This window comes from Schistocerca cancellata, chromosome 5 (assembly GCF_023864275.1).
Source record: "Schistocerca cancellata isolate TAMUIC-IGC-003103 chromosome 5, iqSchCanc2.1, whole genome shotgun sequence".
Classification (NCBI taxonomy): domain Eukaryota; kingdom Metazoa; phylum Arthropoda; class Insecta; order Orthoptera; family Acrididae; genus Schistocerca; species Schistocerca cancellata.
In genome coordinates this window covers 444724861-444747830 of record NC_064630.1, presented here as the reverse complement: position 1 = coordinate 444747830, position 22970 = coordinate 444724861, and positions in this window count along the sequence as shown.

The following is a 22970-nucleotide window of genomic DNA, read 5'->3' as shown; positions in this document are numbered from 1 at the left end:
TCTCTCGTTCGTGGCCAGTTTTGTTCACACTGAAAGGGGGGGGGGACAAGCCACCCTCCCGATTCGCCTTAGTGCGCGTGCGCAGTGTAGCCAAGGTCTTACTCCAGCTAGCGTAACCTCCTAGCTCGCCACACTCACAATACTGGAGCGGTCGCCTGCTCCTTGGTACTTACTACCCGCTCTACGAACGGTCGCCTTTCTACCAGAACGTGTTACGCACGTGGCTGTAGGTCGCGTACATTTCCACCCGATTTTGTTAATGTTGTTAATTTTTGTTCTATTGTAGTACATCACAATGGCCCACAATTCTTTGTTCACCACACCGGAAGCCGTCTAGTGGTAGTTGTAAAAGCAAATGACGATAGTTTCTAATGATGAGAATGAAGACAATTTTTTGAATCCTGCTCAGAGATGTCGGTTGGCGTATTATCTGATGAGGAGGCCATCCATGATGAAATCGGACGCAAGGAGCGATTTTTTCAAGAAGAAGACAAACAATGAAGAAGCTAGATGTTTTACGTTAGGGAAAGATTTGGAAAAAAATATGGACCTACAGTCCTCAAAAGTCTAAATATGCCAAAAAGCCTGTAAGAATATAATATTACACTTTCTCTTACCTAAGGGTATCGTTAAAGGCATGGCGGATGAGTGAAAACTGTTTTCATCGTTTGCAAATGAAGAAACTGACACGTTGGTGAAATTCACTAATCAGAAAATCGACCGAGCGGCTGAGCGATTTAGTTCTGTCTAATGGCATACTGCACCTAAAGACAAACTTGAGATGAAAGCGCCTTTTGGACTACAATACAGGAGTGGAAACATAAAGAATTCTCTTTTGAACACCGAGGAAATATTTTCAAATAGTGTTGGAGCCTCGATGTTTCTGCTTTACAGTATTTGAAAAAGTGAATTACTTATTCGTGGCCGTAGATTCGACGACAAGAAAAAACAAAGGAAGCAAAAGGGCAAATTTGCGGCCTTTCGAGAGTTCTGGACTCTTTTTACGACTCACTTTAAAGGTCATTATCCGGCATCTGAATACTTGACTGTAGATGAAACGTTACTTAGCTTCCGAGGACGATATCCTTTGAAAATGTTTATGCCACCTAGCAAATATGGCTTGAAACTTGTCGGCGTAGGTGCCACAAAAAGAGTTTCTAGTGGAATTCCATCGCTGGAAAGGAATCAAAGAAAAAAATAACCAGTAAACCTTTCCATTCCAGTGTTGAAAATCTGTAAAGAACACAAACAGAAATATCACGACAGGCAACTGACCCACATCGTGCGAACTGGTCGACGAGTTGATTAAAGCAAAACTCAGACTATTCGACGCGTTACACAAAAATGAATTGCAAGTACCACCGTCCATGATCAGCTCCAAGAACGGACCTCCAACTCTCCTCGTTTCCTCTACAAGCCTCATAAAATACTCATTTCTTTTACATCAAACAAATACAAAAATTTTATTATGACTCATGCAAAATTCACCTGCAATATATGCGTACTCGTAAAATCTAGAACAAATCGATTTCTACGACATAAAAAAATGCGGAGGGGACCTTATAGACCAACTGTCACGATAAGAGCACCTAACGTAAAACTTTAAGACGGTCACTCCGGTATTTCCTTGGAGTACCTGATGCTGCTGGTGTGAATGAATTTGTACTTTCAAAACTGAATCGTCTGCATGCACATGGTATCCCTAGTAGGGAACACGTCAGTGCAGGATGCTTATATATTTCTGGTATGTAATGGTGTCTTGAGATGCTTAGTGTACTTCAACGATAAGATTTAAATCACAACGACTTTACATAATTTTCCATGTAAAAGATTATAGACACTTGGAAGAAGAGGTTCAAGAACGGAAGTGCAAAAATGAAAGAGAGCACTGAAAATGAAGTATTGTAAGGCACAAATAAATGTCTGAACAAATTTCCCCAATACTTTCGCTATGAAAATATACTTTCGTATTCAGGAGGGACACTTAAAAAAATACATTTACAACTCGACCAAAACGCCTTATTACTTTTTAGACTGCCAAAGAATTGTGTAGTTCCGATGAAGAGGAGTTGATAAATTTATTATTTACTTTATGGGCTAAGCCTATAGCCCCTGAGAGACTTTTCGAGTTTTATGGCGGTTAGTCCCTCTCGTTCAAGTGGTCACGTAGAATCCAAGAAATAGCTAACTTATCAAATAAGATAATAGTTTCTGCAAAAACATTTTTTGGGGGGTGGCGGGGGTGCGGGGAGAGTGTTGCATAGATGGGTTCGGTATTACTGAGTTCGTAGTTTACATTAGCAAAGCAGATAGTTGTCTCATCGTCACAGAACTGCTCAGAAGTACTAGATGGTTCCGATGAAAGACAGTACAGCATGAACAGACATTTTCGCTTGTGTGGTAGAGAGTTTTGACGTTATGGGTCTGCAATGGAAGATTCTCGCTTATGTAACTACAGACGGTGCAGCGACCGTGAATGGCCAAAATAACTCTTTGCTGACAGTCTTGGGGGAGATGCTAAAAATTTATCCATTCCACAAGAGATTTTTGCAATAGATTATATTCTCGCCCGAGAGAAATTATGTGGTAAGAATGAGGGTGTGATGAATCGTACAGCAAATTTCATCCGCAGTCATGCTTCCAAACTTCGCCAGTTGCAAGCCTTTTAGGAAGATCTGGAAGGCAGTGAAATATGCTGGTTGAGCACAGGTAAAGTCCTTCAGAGATAAGTGATAAGCCTGTCGCAATACTGAGAAATTAACTGCTTAAAGTAGATTTGACCTTCCATTGTGACATAATGCACCAAATGAATGCCTTCATAGCTGTATGACTGTATTTAAGGCTTTAGATGAAACCCATTTCTCTGGGATAGATAACTGTTCATGTCTCCAAGTTGTCTTGTATCATTATGTCAGTCTGAATTTCGTCTTAAGCCACTTTCATCATACAGATGCATTAGTCGTAAGAAGTTTTGCACTTACCTGCCCGATGTTTTCGCTGCATTTCACTCTCATTTCTCACAACAGTCGTAGAAAATAAATATGACACAAAACGCATTAATGAGTCACCATAAAGCGATTCATCTCTCTAAGACAATATCGACGGTAGAATCTTGCAAAGCGATCCTCTCTCTTCTACGTTCCTCTCACAGCTGCTTTCCACACCACCAGACGCCGCGAGCCACCGGTTGCTCACTGCTGTGCACGAGCGAGCTCACATGAACAGCCAATGAACAGGCCTGACGCGACAGATCCTCCGTTTTGTATTCCATTCTTTGTATATTATTTTTATCAGGACTTCTGATGCATAAGACATTAAGCTGATTACGAAACATTTCTCACATTTATCTGCCCATGCTATCTTCGGATTTGTACGAAATACATTTTTGCCGAAATTCTGTTAAGTAGTATATCAGTGCCATTTCTGATGTATTTTGCACTTAAATGAGGTATTGAAGAATGAGGTATCACTGACGTCCCAGTGCAAGATGGCGGTCACTCTAAGTTGGACAGTGCTAATTTTCGTGCAGGTTGCCTACATGCAAGGAGCAACCCATGTCGGTAATATCATCCTTATGAATGATACTCTTAAGCCACACCTCCTGCCCCTCCCACTTCTCTGCAACCGACCACAGATTAGAATTAAAATTAGGCGACCTAAAGTTGAGGATTTTAGTACCACGAAACCGGCAGTGATCTAAGAATGAAGGACACCTGAAGCGGTTTCTTTATACCGAAGATGATTACTCATAGTTGTGGTTGCCCTACCTACGAGGTTGTCTGCAAAAGCATGCGAAGTGAGGCAGAGAGAGCCTCCTTTAGTTTCTTTTTTTAAATAACAGTAAAATCTTATTTAAAGTTAAAGCACATGTTCAATTCAATAAGATGTGTCACAAGGGTGGTTGCATTCCAAATTATACAAATCACTTCTTCCGACAAAGATCAGCAATATCTGAACACTATGTCCGGAAGGTTATGACATATTAATGTCAGATTTGAATTATGACGTTTGTATGCAAAGAAGAATAACGTAAATAAGGGATTCAATTTAGGGCCATTGGTGTTTTCCGGGCTGGTAAGCGGATAGCAGTATGATTGGGTCCACGACGACACTGAGGATGTAGTAGGAGTGTTCAGAGAGCGTGTTGGTCATACACATCATGATAAACTATGTAGGTTATTTTATAAGGAGCACCAGATTATTCATCAGGATGTCACTGAGTGTGATTTTGGCTTTTATCTTACGGTGCGCAACATTTCCGGTACTACTTTGAATGAGAAATAAACGTTATTTTTAGAGAAAAGTTTGTCCTACAACATCAATGATGTGACCATCAACAAAAATTTGTTCGTTGATCTCCCACACCGTCTCTGGGCTTAGAGGTGAAGGAACGGCTTTAAAGTGACAAGGCTGTTTTCGACAGTCAACAAAAAGCTCGATGAATATAAAGCTCTAATAGTCCACGTGGACAAGAAGAAAAAGCTGTTATTTAAAGTGAGAATCAGTATGTGAATAAATTCAATCTTTCTTTACAGATGATGGACTTGTTAAGACTAATGCAGTTCCTACGAATAGATATTTGGCCAGTAAAAACAAATGACCCGTAATATAACCACTACATTTCAAGGACCTAGTAGCACCATGAATCCGCGCCTTGATTAAGTTACATAAAGTCGACTTGCCGGAAGTGAGATTGGTTATAACGCTGAGAAATTTCTTACACAGCACCTCGACCAGCGTTACTGCCACCCAATTTACTTTAATATTCGCAGTATGGGACAGTTAACTGAAAGCTTTTATAGGTTAAACATTCCACGAGGAACACGTCTGGTCTCCCTGGATGCCAAGAACATGTATTCCAGTATTCCAGCAAATCAGGTGCAGGATATTGTGCCTCAGAATGTAAGAGCTCATAGCATACGACGCAGCAACAAAATCAATGATGTATTCAAGCTGTTCAATTATTTCAGATTTGTGGAAGATATCTTTTTACGAAAAGAAGGTCTTTGCAATAGGGTCCCACTTGTCATAATGTCTTGCCGCTATATTCATGACAGCTTTTGAGTCGGATGCTATGACTCAGTTTCCAATATATGTTAGCAATATCGCAGCTTAGTATTGGTACGCAGATGACATTGTCCTACTTCTCAACTAGACACGCGATCAATATTGTTAGTTCGTGGATGAGCTGAGTGGCTTGCACGAGAATATTAAATTTACTGCTCAGCAGAATGAAGATGGGACGTTACCATGTCTGGAAGTTAAGCTTACCTTATGTGGTAGTAAAGTCGCATTTGATATTTACAGAAAGGCAACCACCACTGATATGCTGATCCATAGCTCCTCCAACTGGCCTATCAAGTAGAAGCTATCATCCTTCAGGTCATTTCTGTGCAGGCTCCATAGTGCCCCGTTGTTGAAAGAAGACTTCGATAGAGAATTTCGAATTATACAGTGCATAACCTGCAACAGTGATTATGACAGTGAGTTTGTCAGTGGTATTAATCTGGGTATCCTCAGAAAGATAAGAAAGAAAGCCAACGCAACGGATAGCACCGTTGTCAACGCCGACAATCGGAAGGTCGCTGGTACCATGTCTCATAAAATTTCACATTTCGGTAATATTTCCGAAAATATTGGCAGACAGTTGCGGTTTAAACATTTCGAACCGGCTGCCTTTATACACCGAACTATTGGCGCAAACTATAGGTACAGAGGACATGCGACTTTTCCAAATACGGGGTGTTCAAAAAGTCTCTCCGCAGTGCCGTGTGAACGTTAGCCGCGCGTGAGGTATACCGCAGTATATATACTGAAATGAAACTCAATGAAATAAAAGTTATTAATTTATTGAATATTCATTTTTACTTACCAATTTCCACATTAAATGTTGAAAGTGTCCCCCTGTTGTTGAATACACAATTCAATTCGTCTAATCATGTTTCCAAACACAAGCTGTAACAGTTCTTCTGTAACAGAAGCAGTGAAAGAGGATATTGTAGTTTGCAATTCATCGATGCTTTTCGGACGGTTTTTATAGACATTTGCTTTCACTGCACCCCAGAAGAAAAAGTCAGGTGGTATTAGGTCAGGCGATCTTGGAAGCCAAAGTCCCTATGAAATTATGCGATCACCAAAAACATCAGCAAGCAGTCACATAGAAACGCGAACTGTATGCACCGTTGCACCATCTTGTTGTAAATAACCGTTCAGTATTTCACTTAAAACAAGTTCTCCTATTAATGGGTACAGAATAACACTACAGTATCGTTGTTCGTTTATTGTTTCGATGAAAAACCCAGGCAGGCGAAGAATCACATGGCACGACCGCCTAAAATTCATGCGGCACTGCGGAGACTTTTTGAACACCCCGTATAACGCAGCATATGCATTACATCACTTGTAACGATTGCTCCATGCGGTAGTTCGGATAAACTGGCGGAAGCTTTAGTATCAGGTTTACAGAAATTCTGATGGTTTCTAGCTTAAAATCTGCCTTGAATACCCACAATCGCGAGTAGAGGCATTCCGTCGATTTTACATCGATCATACAAGAGTCACACTTTATCCATCTTGGAGGAGGTCGAAATTATGAAATCCTTTAGTCGTTTGCCGCACCAAACTATGAATAAAGAAACGGAGTTGACACGCCATAGCATTTTGGAAATTTTCGATTGCCTAAGATATTTGACGTTAGGCCAGACAAACGTGTGGTTTCTGAAGAGGGGCAGCAGCCTTTTCAGTAGTTGCAGGGGCAACAGTCTGGATGATTGACTGATCTGGCCTTGTAACACCAACCAAAACGGCCTTGCTGTTCTGGTACTGCGAACGGCTGAAAGCAAGGGGAAACTACAGCCGTAATTTTTCCCGAGGGCATGCAGCTTTACTGGAGAGCTGCATCAAACCAGTCTCAGGACTGAAGACCACAACAACAACAACTCTGTACTTACCTTACCTATTTCCACTTTGTATCTCCTGGCCTTTCCATTTTCCTCCTCCCCACCTCACCTCTCCGCCTTCTACGCAACCCGTGGCCCCCTCCTTATTATCTTAGGATCTGCACACTTCCTTTCAAGTGTTTTTAATAATTTCTCAAATTTTATTTATACTTCACAAGTATGAAATTTCACTAGACTTGGGTCCTTTTAACTGTAAAAAAAGTGGAGAATTTTTAAAAGACCTTAAAAAACGATAATTTTTAGAATATAAAAGTTCTTAAAATATTTAAAGGTTTAATGTTTACTTACTGCCGGCAGACCTGTTTCGTTCCCGTAGTATACGCATATGATATTCCTCTGTTAAGTCACTAAACGTTTAAGAGTTCCCTTCTGTTAGCATAGCTTACGGGCGTTATTACGTAGATATGTGTCAACTGTCACTATTATATTCCACAGATTGTTTTTCAAAAAAGTTCTTATCGCAATATTCCTTATTCTCATTCACCGCTCGTGTGTCCCCCAAAAGATCACCAATCACTCGGTTGTGACCGCGCAGGCTGTTTACATTCTTGCCGTCAGTATGACACAGCACGCAGTCGCGTCGCCTATTGGCGATTGCGTATAGACTGGAGAAGCGGTAAGTGCAGTTTTCGGGTTCTGCTTATCCGTCAATAGGTATTTACTTGACGGGTTTGGTCCAGATAGAACATCTCTCCATTTTGCTGCAACCAGTTCTCATGCTATCCGCAAGTTATGTCTTAATAGTTTTTCATTAATTTTCACCTTACCATTGGATAAGCATGGATTAATTTTTTTGCAGCATTCACCCACCATACTGGATTGGAATCCATGACATATCGTCTTTTAGCGGAGTTTTTTTCTGACGGACAACGAATGCTGAATACAAATTTCCGAGCTTTTTAGCTCTGATGTTTCAGTTATGTGAGTACAAATATTTTAAGTTTCTAATAGATATTTGTTAAAAAAATTAAACCTTAAAATAATTTTAGGAAATTATCATTCAATCGATTTCTCAGGGTTATTATTCCTTTTGGGTTGTTTTTATACAGATGTTCACATGAAGATGTGGCTTAAAAGACTATAGTGCGGCTAAACAGGTAGTGACTTAACAATAAATGACTAAAAAAGGTTTAGCGGTTTATTAATACCCAAGATACACACACGTATTTATATAAAATTTACATACAGGGCGTAACTTGCAGTATTTCATAGTACTTTACAGGACGCTAAAAGTATCCAAACGGTCTGAACACCTTTTACCGCCTTCTTCAGAGATAGTTAACCAAAAAATTACTTGAAGTACTATGTGTCAAACTGCAAAGTTCGAGCATAGCCTGAGTTAATTACTTTCCACATCTAAAGTATCAAGTGCCACAAGGCGGGTATAAGTAAAAGTGAACTTGCTTACAGCATTTTGCTTCTTCCGACAAGTTTCACATCCAATCGGCGTAATTTGACACCAGTGGAGTCTCGCCTATAGATTCTATGAAACTGGAGCACTCCCCGTTGCCAGTCAATAGTGCTGAAAATACTTACTATAATGAGTCCTCTTCCTTTAAGTCTTTCTCTATTCTTGTACAGTATATAATACTTAAACTTATTGTCTGTAGCGATCCCCAGTTTGTGAGAAAGATACGAATATCTTCGTATGAAACTGTGCAGTTCACAATTACAGTTTGTTGTATTTGGTTGTTGTCTGCATGTGCACGTAGGAAGCTGTATGTTGTCCTAGTTTACAGGAGACTGTAACCATGGCCCTGCATCCACAAGCAGTAAGTTCTGTGGTGGTAGGTGAACATCATCATCTCGAATTTTCACGGCTGTCTCTCCATGAGAAAGACACAGTTGAGAAAAGAGGCCGCTCAACACATATTCAAATATCTCAGCCTAGCATAAGCAACTACATAGAATATACTCGTAGCTCTAATTCTGAATGTTTTGCGGTTGTGAAGTAAAAAATACGCTGCTTTGATTTCTGTATTGGCTGTTTGGAGGTGAAGTACCGTGGACACAAAATAGTTTTACAAATATAAACAAAACTGAAAAGCATGAGACGCTAAGAATCACGTTGATAATGTAGTTTCGCTGACACTGTTAGGAACTGTAAGTATTAAGGAGAAACTTAGTGAGCCATGCAGACTTCCAATCAATAAGCGTCCTATCAAGATTAAAAAGAACAGTGTAATTTTGTCCATAATAATAGATTACGCTTCCTTTCACAGAAAATTGGGAGCTCTGTTCCATGGATGTAATGAAAAAGAAGATTTAGTAAATGCAGCAGTGCTTAGGGTAGTAATACATTTTGCATCTAAATTAGATTCTCATTCGAGCAATCACTCAAAAACAAGTGCAATCTTCAGAATGAGATAATTGACAGACTGGGACCACTATACCATGGGGAGATAAGGACAGATATTAGGAAAGCTTCCTTTTTAAGTATCAGATCTGATGACACAACAGACGTTTTAGAAAACGGCTAGAAAGTCCTTTTCAGCGATATATACTGAATGGAAAAATATTTCGTTTTTGGGGAGCCTTTATTCCAGAAACTAGAACTGAAAATGGAATATGGAAACGTGTTTTAAGACAATTGGCCACAATCTTTCTGGGAAACGGGCAGATACTGGTAGTTCTGATCTTTCATATTACTAGTGTCGTATAAGGCAAATATCAGGAATTACAGCATAATAATACCACATGTATAGTAATGCATCTTTTAGTTACTATTATGCACGTCAACTTAATTTAATAATGCGAAATGCAATATTACCATTGATGCAAGAAAATTATTCTCTAACATCCTGGTTATTCTCAATCTCACAGCCACGTTTGCCCATTCTCAAGAAGGATATATGTGACAGCATTCCACGTCGATCCTCTAGAAGATGGAACTTCTACATATGGACCATAACCAGAATTTATGAATCAGAATGAGATGTTCACTCTGCAGCGGAGTGTGCGCTGATATGAAACTTCCTGGCAGATTAAAACTGTGTGCCCGACCGAGACTCGAACTCGGGACCTTTGCCTTTCGCTGACAAGTGCTCTACCAACTGAGCTACCGAAGCACGACTCACGCTCGGTACTCACAGCTTTACTTCTGCCAGTACCTCGCCTCCTACCTTCCAAACTTTACAGAAGCTCTCCTGCGAAACTTGCAGAACTAGCACTCCTGAAAGAAAGGATATTGCGGAGACATGGCTTAGCCACAGCCTGGGGGATGTTTCCAGAATGTTCTGGAAACAAGTTCTGCAAGGTTCGCAGGAGAGCTTCTGTAAAGTTTGGAAGGTAGGAGGAGAGGTACTGGCAGAAGTAAAGCTGTGAGTACGGGGCGTGAGTCGTGTTTTGGTAGCTCAGTTGGTAGAGCACTTGCCCACGAAAGGTAAAGGTCCCGAGTTCGAGTCTCGGTCGGGCACACAGTTTTAATCTGCCAGGAAGTTTCATATCAGCGCACATTCCGCTGCAGAGTGAAAATCTCATTCTGGAAACATCCCCCAGTCTCGCCGCGTCAGCCGTGCTGTGCGGACGTGAGCTGAGTTTCGTGCGCCCCGGTCTGCTGTGCTTCGGCGTGGTAAGTCGCAGTGTTCTTGCATCGTTGCAGAAAGTCTACGCCTATTGAAATTTGAAATATGAATTCGTGATGGCCCACTTGAACAGACAAGATACTTTGAAATTCTCGTTTGATCGTAATTACGCCCGACCTAAACTACACGAAATCGAAGATTGGCTGGAATACGAAGTGAAAGTTGATTCAGAGGATGTCATTGGAATGCATCTTTCGATAGTGAGCAGCGTTGTATTTGTGAAATTGAGGAATGCTAACTTATGTGACAAAATAGTTGAGTCTTGCGGAGGAATTATGAAGTTTAATCATTGCGATGGGAACGTAGGCGAAGTCACCGTAACACATGCAGGGTTTGGAATCCGAACTATCAGGATATTCGAACTACCATTCGAAGTACCGGCGGAACAAATAAACGCAGCGATAGCGCCGTACGGTAAAGTTCTCAGCAATGTTGCCGAAAGGTGGTCCAACGCACGCAAATTCCAAGTTCTCAACGGAGTGAGACAATTAAAGGTCGATTTGCACAAGCATGTACCGTCATACATCAGCGTATGTGGATACCGAGGTATCGTTATATACGACGGCCAGCCGAGGACGTGCGCGGCGTGCAACTCTCCCGGCCACGTCCGCGCTGAGTGTTTACAGCGGCGAGTGGCGCAGCTGCCGGCTGGCGAGGCGCCGCGACCGCCGGCTATGACTGCGCTGCCAGCGACTTACGCCACGGCTGCCCGCGGCCAATTCCTGACCCCAAGCCCTGATGTGAACACGGAGAACCATCCACCCCGAGAAGAAGCCCCGACTGCCACTACTGACACAACAGAAGCTAGACCACCCGAACCTACGGAAATCGTGACAGCTGTAACGGTTTCAACACAACCGACACCGAAAGATATTGGGAGCCACAGCAAATTCTCCGAATCCTCCGCCGTTGAGAATGACATGCAAAAACCATCCCGGAATGAGCAATCTCATAGTGAACCGGTTTCTCTATTGACACCATCATCCACCAAGAGCACGGTCGACAATTTGGCTCGAAACACCACCCGCTTAGAAGATGTGAAGCATGCTGAGGAAGACAACATCAGACAGCAGCCGGTGAAACCTAAACGGCAAACACGCAAACAGAGCCCTGAAGAGATTCAAGAACTGAAAAAAAACTCTCCCGTACCAAAAAAATTCTTAAAACAGATCGAAGCGGAAAGCAAGGCGTGGCAGACATCGGAAAACCAGACATCCCCAACCCGAATGAGGACGTACAGATGAACATCGCCCCTCCAATTGAAGAACCAATGGACACTGTTGACCGCTGTGGACCTGATACGGGGACAGCATGGTCTGACGACACTGAATGCGCTTAGTTGGACTACCGAATGAAGCAGGCGTATAAAATCGCTACGCTCAATGTAAACAGAATAGTTTCGGAAGTAAAGTTACAATCTGTGAAGGACTACTTATATGCCGCCGATATTGACATAGCGATGTTACAAGAGGTAGTTACGACCAAAATAGCGGATGTGTACGGATATGAGGCGATCTTAAACATAGGCAATGAATGTGGAACGGGAATATTGTTCAAACACGGCATACCATGTACAGTAAAAGCAATTCTTGAATCTGGACGAGGCATCACTGCACAAATATATGATCTGCTTCTTGTTAATATATATGCTCCCTCTGGATCCAGCGGAAAACGAGTAAGGGGAAACCTGTTCCGGGACGAAATTGTCCCATTAATAACGTACCCTCGACTGCACATAATTTTGGGTGGAGATTTTAACTGCGTATTGCGTCCAGAAGATCAAGTCCCGAACTTCAACTTTTGTGAGGAGCTGTTGATGTTAACTAACGGACTAGACATGATAGATGCTTGGTGCCATCTTCGCCCGCACACCCGAGGATACACGTACGTATCCAGTACTTCGGCAAGCAGACTAGACAGGCTGTATGTAACGAAAGGTTTTATCCATAATGTAACTGACTGCAAAATTTGGCCTCTTAACTTCTCGGATCACTGCGCATTTCATATAACAGCGCTGCACACTAAACAAAAAACATTCCTGGGAAGGGGCGTATGGCAGCTAAACGTGTCTCTTTTGGAGGATGCAGTACTGAAACAGGAGATCCATGATACATGGCAGCGTTGTCTGCGGACGCAATCCAGATATACAACACGCATCATGTGGTGGCTACAGTCTGCGAAACCACAGATAAAAAAATGCATTGCACGATATGGTCGCATGAAAGCGTACTGGCGAAAACGCACCTTGGAGTATCACTTTCTTTGCCTCCGTGAACTATATGATGATCCCATGGGAATAGTAGCAAACAGCTCTCGAATAAAACGCACTAAACCAAGAATAACGGCGCTGGTACGACAATCACTGGAGGGGAAAAAAGTTCGATCATGTCCTCCGATTGAACTGACGCAGGAGAATACGTCCGTATATCACATGATACGGGAAGCCAAGCGAGGTAAACAAAAGTTAATCCACTCTCTCAGTGATGAACAGGGGAACGAATACGATCAACAAGTCACCGTGAAAAACTACGTGGTGCAACATTATACAGATTTTCACGCCGCGTCGGCGACTGATGCGACTGCAAGTGAGCCGCTTTTATCCAACATTCAATCCACGGTCCATCCGACTGACAACGCCGACCTTGTAGCCCACATCACAGAGGAAGAAGTATGTGCCGTAATCAAAGATTCGCCCACAAAGAAATCTGCTGGTTCAGATGGCCTACCCATAGAATTTTATGCTTGTTTTTGGCACATCATAGGACCGGAATTCACCAAAATATGCAATGAATTATTGGGAGACGTGCAGATGCCATCTCAGTTTACCGAAGGACTGATTGTCTTGATTCCCAAAAAACCACGTAGCACTACGCTGAAGGATTTTCGACCACTAACACTGCTCAATTCCGACTATAAAGTCTTCACCCGACTCATCAATTGTAGACTGAAGACGGTACTGCCGAAAGTACTTGGCCCTTATCAAATGAGTGCTGTCCCAGGGCGATCAATGTCGAATGCATTATGTGAGTATAGGGACATAATATATTTGTCGTGGATATGTAAGTGCAATGTTGGTCTCATGTTTTTAGACTTCGATAAGGCTTTTGACCGCATCAGCCACCACTTTCTACTAACTGTAATGCAACGGATGGGATTCAGTGCTCATTTTATTCAGATCATACGCAAATGTATAGTCGGAACTTCCTCTCGAATCAAAATTAATGGTCAGCTAAGTTCACCAGTCCCGATCAAGCAATCAGTGAGACAAGGCTGCCCCCTTTCTATGGCACTATACGCAATCGCCGTAGAACCGTTACTGTTAACCCTGCATCACAGGTTACAAGGTCTACAGGTGTTGGGTACAAAAACCGTGTGTCACGCTTATGCTGATGACATCAGTGTAGTAGTTAACACGCACTCAGAAATGGAAGTCGTTCAACAAATAATCCACGCTTACACCACTTCTTCCGGAGCCAAACTCAATGAACACAAATCGAAAATTTTACCTGTCGGACCCCATATGGAGACATTTCAAAGAACATGGCTACAAAGGACAGAGAAGACGAACCACTTAGGTATGATTCTAATGGCAAACCCAAGAGAGATGACGGTAGCCAACTGGGACCATAAACTAAATACATTCAGGGCTACTCTCCGTGAACACAAAACCAGAACGCTCAATCGGATACAGAGAGCTCTCTTGATTAACAGCTATGCGCTAAGCAAAATATATCACATCGCAGCAGTGTTACCAGTCCCCCAGGATACAGCTCAAAAGCTTTTAGCTGCAGCGTATTGGTTCATATGGAGCGGAAACGTCTTTAAAGTCACCATGCCAACCATTGTGTTAACCCGCGCCGCTGGTGGTTTGGGCGTCAAAGACATCAAGAAACAATGCATTGCCATATATATGGACCGAATCCGCAAAATACTGGAGACACCCCACCCGACAATTACGAAAACGTTATTCAACAGTTTAGCCCCAACGAGCAAAAAGGCCCCAGTCGATGTTGGTCGCATCAGCGCTCAACTCGATCACGTCCGGACTTACTACCTGGAAATGAGCTATATTCAAGATACTTCACAGCTGCTTAACACCAGAAGGACTTATTACCAACTCACGAGACACCATAGGCAAAACCCAATGGAAGCGAAATATCCAGCGGTCAACTAGAGTAACGTCTGGAAAAACATTAACAATCCCATCCTCCACTCCAAAGTAGTGTCCACATGGTATGACATAGTAAACGAGAAGGTCCCCACAGGTGAAAAGCTGCACAATATCAAAATGAAGCACAGTCCGTACTGCGATCATTGCCATACTGTAGATACCTTGGCACACATTCTCATTTGCCGAGACCAATACCACATATGGAACTGGACTAGGAAAAAACTCGCAATAATTACTAGAACTACAGACTCTGCTATAATACTTAAAGATGTTTTTCAACCAGAATGGCATTTCTTTCCTGCAACAAAGCACAATAGCTACACTTGGATCATCGGCCAGTTTGCATATTTTGCAGTTACGAATACGCATATGACTATAGACGAGTACATACAGTATATAATGAACGAGTACCACAACCTTAAAACGAGTCGAAAATACACAGTTTTGTTTCAAAATTTCTTACTTCATACTTTGCCATAATGAAGCGGCAATTTTGGTTGATGCACAACAGTACAGCGAGTCGATACTAATTTTGCTTCATTATAATTAAGTTGGCATTTATTTATTCATTTTTGTAGTATGGCAATCAAAGTGTCTCAGGAAAACTAATTATGCCAGAAGCTGTAACATAAACGAAATCAGAAGTGCTTGCTTGATTTCGTGTTCTTCTGTTTTACGGGTACTGGACAGTTTGTCACGGAAAGACGATTTATTCAGTTTCTTTATATATATTTAAAAACAAAAAAAAATAAAATAAAAAGAGTAGGTTAAGATAGGGTGAAAGTGGCGGTGGCAACAGATTGTTTTTTTTTTCTTTTTTTTTTATATGTTAGATAGGATTTTGTGGGTGATACGGTGTATAGGAGCCAACGCCTGAAGTGGAAGAGGTCAGGTATAAAAAAAAAAAAAAGTTGGTAGAGCACTTGCCCGCGAAAGGCAATGGTCAAAAAAAAAAAAAAAAAAATTGGCGCAGACGATAGCGCGTTGGATTTCTAATCCAAAGGTCGTGGGTTCGATCCCCACAAGGGACGGGCAATTTTTAAAAATGTAAAAAAAGGGTATGATTCCTGCTTTGGATGCAGGAGGTCCCGGGTTCATATCCCGGACGAGCCCTGCCATTTTGACCGTAGGTGGAACTCAGCCCCAGTTGCAGCTCCTCAATGAAGAGTAGACGCCTGTTATAGCACGTGGATATAACAAGAATGCGGCACCAGTAAAAAAAAATAAATAAATAAAGAAAGAAAAAGAAAAGTTGGTAGAGCACTGCCCCGCGAAAGGCGAAGGTCCCGAGTTCGAGTCTCGGTCGGGCACACAGTTCTAATCTGCCAGGAAGTTTCAGAATTTATGAAAGTGTTGCAGCCTTTAAAAAATCGGCTTATTTGAAATTCACTCAACATCACATGCGGATCAAACTACTCCAGAAGAAATATGAATTTCAGAATTTCAGAATTGTGATAATGACATGTTTTGATTATAGCTTTTACTTAAGTAATGCCACACTTTGAAATTATTTATAACCAAATGCAGTCTCGAGAATTAACTGTGTTTAAAGTTAAAGAGTATATAACAGATTTTACAACTGTTACACTCCTGGAAATGGAAAAAAGAACACATTGACACCGGTGTGTCAGACCCACCATACTTGCTTCGGACACTGCGAGATGGCTGTACAAGCAATGATCACACGCACGGCACAGCGGACACACCAGGAACCGCGGTGTTGGCCGTCCAATGGCGCTAGCTGCGCAGCATTTGTGCACCGCCGCCGTCAGTGTCAGCCAGTTTGCCGTGGCATACGGAGCTCCATCGCAGTCTTTAACACTGGTAGCATGCCGCGACAGCGTGGACGTGAACCGTATGTGCAGTTGACGGACTTTGAGCGAGGGCGTATTGTGGGCATGCGGGAGGCCGGGTGGACGTACCGCCGAATTGCTCAACACGTGGGGCGTGAGGTCTCCACAGTACATCGATGTTGTCGCCAGTGGTCGGCGGAAGGTGCACGTGCCCGTCGACCTGGGACTGGACCGCAGCAACGCACGGATGCACGCCAAGACCGTAGGATCCTACGCAGTGCCGTAGGGGACCGCACCGCCACATCCCAGCAAATTAGGGACACTGTTGCTCCTGGGGTATCGGCGAGGACCATTCGCAACCGTCTCCATGAAGCTGGGCTACGGTCCCACACACCGTTAGGCCGTCTTCCGCTCACGCCCCAACATCGTGCAGCCCGCCTCCAGTGGTGTCGCGACAGGCGTGAATGGAGGGACGAATGGAGACGTGTCGTCTTCAGCGATGCGAGTCGCTTCTGCCTTGGTGCCAATGATGGTCGTATGCGTGTTTGGCGCCGTGCAGGTGAGCGCCACAATCAGGACTGCATACGACCGTGGCACACAGGGCCAACACCCGGCATCATGGTGTGGGGAGCGATCTCCTACACTGGCCGTACACCACGGTGATCGTCGAGGGGACACTGAATAGTGCACGGTACATCCAAACCGTCATCGAACCCATCGTTCTACCATTCCTAGACCGGCAAGGGAACTTGCTGTTCCAACAGGACAATGCACGTCCGCATGTATCCCGTGCCACCCAACGTGCTCTAGAAGGTGTAAGTCAACTACCCTGGCCGGCAAGATCTCCGGATCTGTCCCCCATTGAGCATGTTTGGGACTGGATGAAGCGTCGTCTCACGCGGTCTGCACGTCCAGCACGAACGCTGGTCCAACTGAGGCGCCAGGTGGAAATGGCATGGCAAGCCGTTCCACAGGACTACATCCAGCATCTCTACGATCGTCTACATGGGAGAATAGCAGCCTGCATTGCTGCGAAAGGTGGATATACACTGTACTAGTGCCGACATTGTGCATGCTCTGTTGCCTGTGTCAATGTGCCTGTGGTTCTGTCAGTGTGATCATGTGATGTATCTGACCCCAGGAATGTGTCAATAAAGTTTCCCCTTCCTGGGACAATGAATTCACGGTGTTCTTATTTCAATTTCCACTAGTGTATTTTAGAATCAAGGAACTCAAAGTTGTGTGAAAATCCTTCAAAGACACTAATCACTCATAGCATTGTGTGCCATACAATGGACAGAAGATATTCTACCTCTAAGCACTTAGTGGACGCCAAATTTTTCAACAAGAAATATGCCGTTAGTTTTGAGATGAAACATCCTACAGAAGAAATAGTACTGACCACTCAAACAAAACCCATCATCGGCACAGAAACTGAGCTAAAGGCATTTCATTGTTGGTTTGACATTTATGAAAACCGTCAATAAATTGAGGTACTCAAATCTGTCATGAAAAATAGTCTAGATGTTCTTAGTGAAATTACGAGACATAAAATTTCTATAGACAGTTTCCATTAGTACAGCAGTGGTAGAACGCTGCTTTTCAACACTGAAAAGAATAAAGACTTTTTCCGAGAAGCATTGTGAATTCAGAAAAACTAAATGCACTTTTAGTGCTTTCAATGGGGACAAATTTGCTCAGTTGTCGTCCAAACAGCAATCAGAAAATTAATTATGTTGTCGCATAAATTAAAACAAGACAGGACTTCATTTTTAAAGGAATATATCAAGCTTGAACTGTAACAGTTTAGGTAAAAGTAAGCACAAATGTCTGATTTTTTTTTTTTTTAGGATTTTATCAAGTTCCAGAAAAAATTTTCTTTTGTGCATATCTATTCATTTTTACAGTTTTAAAACGAAGGCAAAAAATTTTCTGGGGCTGCTCCCACACTAATTTTAGTTATGAGCCAGTACTCTATTACTCACATATTGATTAGGCATCAGAAAGGCTTCACTCACTCACTGAGCATTTTCCTTGGACAAGTTCGTTTGTTGGTTGGATGACTAAAGGGACCAATTTTGGACAAGTCTCATATCTAATCGGCATAATACGACATGCATGCCACATTCCAAAGCACATATGGGAACTACAGGTTAACGTGCACTTGTCAACAAGAGTAAACAACGTTATTACCATGCACTTGCCTGTCGGTAAACATTATAGTCACCCACTCACATTAATTATTTTCCACATCTATTATACTTGTCAACAATCAGAATGATCTTTCCACGTCTAAAACATTAGCAAAAATATGGCAGCAACGCAAAAATTGCAATTATTGGGTCAAATAGGTGTCTAAAGAATGATTGCGACCTCTAAAGCAAATACCCGAATGCCCTCTTCATGTCTAAATACATGTGACCTGCGAAACAGGTAGGTAAATTTCTAAGGGAATATGAGAGCTAGTATGAAACATACTCTCCATAAATAGTTAAAAACCAATTTTCTCTTATGCAATGTAATAAACAAATTAGTAACATTAGTTGTCGAATATCAGTTTCACTCCGAATCCTATTGCGCAAATCTTCAAAAAAGACGAAATAAAACCAACTGCTGATTTAAGCTTCTGTTGCTTCTCACCAATAGGTAGCGGCATTCATACTTCGACTCGCGTGTAACGCTTGGTTTACACTAAAGCACTGACTAAAATTACTTTTTTTCCACATCTCTGCTGGTTCAAAATTGTCAAAATGCTCTCTTAACTTCTTAAATTTCTGCAAAATGCTTTAGCGACACAAAAAATGAAATGTTTACATAGAGAATTTCAACGTTACTTTACTCATACAAAAATACCCTTCAAATTGGTATCGAAAAGATCATTGTGGCATCTAAAGTAAGTACTCCAATGCTATTTCAATGCCTAAATAGTTACCTGGCTAAACAAACAGTTGACATTACATCTTAGGTCTGTGGGCTCCTTTTATTACAGATGATTCAGATCTACTAGGGTCTGTGCAGTACCAACTCTACAAAGGTTGCAATGTTTACCAATCGAAACTATGTGACCAAGACTGCCTAAAATGTTTACACAGTTTAATTCCTATAATCAACTATTTAATCTAAGTAACGCCTAATAAAGATACGTCATGTGATAATACATATTACACACGCAATACAGCCAAAAGACAAACAAACTGAGCAAACAATGAAGTAATGAAAAAGCTGATTTCACTATTTTATCACTCTGTACCACACAAGCTGCAAATGTTCGTTATACAAAACGAGAATGTCTACTATGTTTACACATATCATAAACAAAGAAAAAAACAGAGATGAAACACCCCTAAAGAAGATAGTGCTAGTGCTAGAAGAGAGAGTCGATATCTCAAAAGCAAACACTTCCATAAAATTATTTATCTTTAACGAACATAAAGAACATGTGTACGTTGTTTACCGTAATATGCAAGTGCGGGATGTTCCTAAGTGATCTTTACAACTTTCGTGAAGTATATTACAAAAACGAGAATTGGTAGAACAATGCGGTTGGTGACACATACACCTTAATTATTGAAAATTTCTAGCTGATTAACACTGTGTGGAAGACGGAGACTCATTGTCAGAACTTTTGCCTTTCATGAGAAAATTTCCTACCGAATGAACTTCCGAAGCACGACTAACGACCCGTCCTCACAGCTTTATTTCCACCAGTAACGTTCACACTTCCAATGTATTTTTGCAGATGTTTTAGGCTTGTAATACGCACTGTGACAGTTGGCAAGCACATAGTTGCGAAAAATAAATAATTTTAGGCTCTATTGTGCCTTGAAGCAGCAGCTGACTTGATGTCGCGTCAAGTTTTTCGGAATAGGATTTGAGGAGAAAAGCGTCTTCAAAACCTACATATGACTAATCTGGTAATTACACTGCATAAGATAAGGTTGCTTTTCAGCTGTTTACAGTAAGTACGTTTTATACTCATTCTCATATTCCATAAGAAGTTTATCCGCTAGCTTATTCCACACTTGTTTACGCACTAAAATAGCATTCAGGTACTTACTTTAGAGTTAACAGTCACGTCTTATCCACCAGTATGACGAAATCATTTTTTGTCCTTGCTGATATATTTTAGCAGATATTCTAGACATGGAAAGAACATTGTGAGACTTGACAAGAATCACAGATGTGGAAAATTATTAATTTGAGGGGTGACTATAATATTAATTTAGTTTGATATAAGAGGAGTTTTTGACTGGTAATAACACTGTTTACTCTTGCCAACAAGTGAACTGTAAGTTATAGTTTCCGTGTGTATTTTGCAATGTGGTATGCGTGTCACAAAACACAAAGTAGGCCAGTCTCCCAAACTTTTGCTTGCACTTCAGCACTACTAAACTGTGATAGGAGTTTATATCTTATTATGGGTACCTCTTACAATCCAATTTCGGAATTCCCACCTTCAGGAGTTTTTACAAAACACCTCATGTCGTTATGATGCTTGAACGGCGTATTTGCTATTAGAAGCTGAAATTTATTCCAAAATTCAATTAGTTTCCCTCTTCTTTTATTACTAGTACCATACTCATATTCTCCGGTAACCCTTTGTTCTACTATCACGCTTCAACCGTGCACGATTGTTAGATTATTATCCCCTGTTAAGTACTCAGTTAACCGTTCATTATCCTCATATACCTTACCTAATCCCATCTGCTTGTGACGTCGGCACGTGTACCTGAATTAGTGTTGTTGGAGCCATGTTGCTGTCGATAGCGATGAGAACAACCCTATCACTGACCTATTAGCAGTAACTCAATCTGTGACCTACTTTCCTGTTCATATCGAATTCTGTTCCTATTATACCATTTCTGCAACTGTTGATATTACGCTAATTTGTCTGACAAGAAATCCTTTTCTCTTTTCCATCTAACTTTCCTATCCCCAATATACCTAGGCTGAAAGTTGTCACATCTTGGTTTCAGATTCACGTTTTCCTCCAACATTTAGACGTCTGATATTCCACGCTCCGACTCTTTGAAATTTATCCTTCTTTTAGTTATACACAATTTTTCTCATCGTCGTCTCCCCCTTGTCAACACTGTTCCAGAGACCCCGAGTGGGTGCCTAGTCCTGAATCTTTTCCTGTGGAGTGATCACCATGACACTTTCCCTAATACAGACACATTCCCTAATACTGGCCACATGTCCTGTGGAGAAATACTGCGTTTTGTTTCCATTGCTTTATATATACTATTGCTATTGATTATTGGCTTTTGAACAACACTTTTTGTATCACCAAGGGATAGACTCTTGCTACGAATTTCTGCAGTTTGTCATTTTGTCGCAGATTCGTATTGATAACGCCAAGTCTCATAACCTATTTTTTCCAAAAAAATTGATATAATATTCTTTGAGCTATCACCGGTTCTGTTCTGTTCCTTGTAAAAATCAGCTGTCTGTAAAGGGCGCATTGGGATAAGCGGAAACGAAGTCCTTTCTTCTTCAAAATTAGAAAAAAAATCTAAGAGCTTTTCGCAGTTAAAAAATAAATCCACTTAACTGATCATGAGTCTCCTTTTTTGACAAGAATAGTATACGCAAAAATGAAATAGAAGATTGAGGATCCGTTAAAAGGGGCGTTATCTGTATAAACGCAGATAAATCTGTTGACTGGATACAGTGTATTGAACGACATTATATCAGCATTTACTTCGTTTGTAAACTAATTAGAATAGCTATTATTAGCTGTACGTTTTTAGGTTGGTTAGTACGTTCTGCTGAGCTTGATAACGGGGACAAAGCCTAAGAGAAATACATTCACTATTTGTTGACCAAAGCATTCGACAACGTAAAATAATGCACAGTACTTGTAATTTTTAGACAAATGTGCACAGCATATAGAAAAAGCCGTGTAATATAATACTGTACAAGAACCAACAGGGAACAATGAAAATGGAAGACCAAGATAGAAGTGCTGGGATTAAAAAGTGTGCACGGATGCAGCCTTAGTCCCCTTTTGACCAACACATACATCTAAAAAACAATGACAGGAAGAAAAGAGAGATAAAGAGTGAGATTAAAAGTTAGGTGGAAAGGATAGTAAGCATTAACATTCGCTGATGACATTGACATCCTAACAGAAACTGACTAAGAATTATAACAAACGTCACACGTAAATATATGGTCTAATAGAAACAGAAAAAAGACTGGGTGTAAGCTGAAGAAAGACTAACTTATAAAGAAGCTGCTGAATTGCGATTAGCGATAAAGTTACCGACACTGAAGACTACATGGTGAAGGAAATGAAGAAACGCTATTACCTCGGAAACAAAAAAACGCGTGAAGGATGAACTAAGAAGAACAGCATGTTGCTTCCATGAACTCTACGGCTGTTATTACGAACGGCAGACAAAATATTAAATTCTACAGTTCGTAAAAACGTGTTTGTTTATACAGAGTAGAGTACATG